The sequence below is a fragment of the Carassius carassius genome, chromosome 43 (genome assembly GCF_963082965.1).
Source record: "Carassius carassius chromosome 43, fCarCar2.1, whole genome shotgun sequence".
NCBI lineage: Eukaryota > Metazoa > Chordata > Actinopteri > Cypriniformes > Cyprinidae > Carassius > Carassius carassius.
Window position 1 is genome coordinate 1,934,867 of NC_081797.1, and position 1,681 is coordinate 1,936,547.

Genomic DNA, 1,681 nt, shown 5'->3' on the forward strand with positions numbered 1-1,681 from the left:
GAAAGTACAGTGATGGTGTGTGTGTATATATATATATATATATATATATATATATATATATATATATATATATATATATATATATATATATACAGGTCCTTCTCAAAAAATTAGCATGTTGTGATCAAGTTCATTATTTTCCATAATGTAATGATAAAAATTAAACTTTCATATATTTTAGATTCATTGCACACCAACTGAAATATTTCAGGTCTTTTATTGTTTTAATACTGATGATTTTGGCACACAGCTCATGAAAACCCAAAATTCCTATCTCAAAAAATTAGCATATCATGAAAAGGTTCTCTAAACGAGCTATTAACCTAATCATCTGAATCAACTAATTAACTCTAAACACCTGCAAAAGATTCCTGAGGCTTTTAAAAACTCCCAGCCTGGTTCATTACTCAAAACCGCAATCATGGGTAAGACTGCTGACCAGAAGGCCATCATTGACACCCTCAAGCGAGAGGGTAAGACACAGAAAGAAATTTCTGAATGAACAGGCTGTTCCCAGAGTGCTGTATCAAGGCACCTCAGTGGGAAGTCTGTGGGAAGGAAAAAGTGTGGAAAAAACGCTGCACAACGAGAAGAGGTGACCGGACCCTGAGGAAGATTGTGGAGAAGGACCGATTCCAGACCTTGGGGGACCTGCGGAAGCAGTGGACTGAGTCTGGAGTAGAAACATCCAGAGCCATCGTACACATTGTATTCCTACCAAGACTCAACTAAATTACAACAATGACAAACCGTGGTTCACTGCAAAACTCAGACAGCTCCGTCAGGCCAAAGAAGATGCTTACAGGAAGGGGGACAATGTCTTGTATAAACAGGCTAAATACACACTGGAAAAGGAGATCAAAGTGGCAAAGAGGAATTATTCTGAAAAAATAAGGACTCAGTTCACTTTGAACGACTCCGCATCAGTGTGGAAAAGCCTAAAGAAGATCACCAATTACAAGACACCACCCCCCAGCACTGTGGAAAATCAACGACTGGCAGACGATCTGAACGAGTTTTACTGCAGGTTTGAAAGAACACCCATCACCTGCCCTGAACACCTCCCCACACAACCATTCACACCATTCACAACTCCTGCAACCAACCCTGAATGCCTCTCCAAACAACCGTTCACACCATTCACAGCTCCTGCAACCCACCCTGAACACCTCTCCAATCAGGCACTCTCACCATTCACACCTCCTGCATCCCCCCTCTCCCCCACACCTGCAATACAGATCAGCGAGGATGCGGTGCGCCAGGTCTTCCGGAAGCAGAAAAGGAAAAAAGCACCAGGCCCAGATTGTGTTACACCAGCCTGTCTGAAATCCTGTGCTGACCAGCTGGCCCCCATCTTCACAAAGATCTTCAACAGATTGCTGGAACTGTGCGAAATCCCTTCATGCTTCAAACGCTCCACCATCATCCCTAACCCAAAGAAATCCAAAATTACAGGACTAAATGACTACAGGCCTGTGGCTCTAACGTCTGTAGTCATGAAGTCATTTGAAAAACTGGTGCTGGCCCACCTGAAAGACATCACTGGACCCTTGCTAGATCCTCTTCAGTTTGCCTACAGAGCAAACAGGTCTGTGGACGATGCAGTAAACATTGGACTGCATTATGTTCTGCAACACCTAGACAGACCGGGGACCTATGTGAGGATCCTGTTTGTGGACTT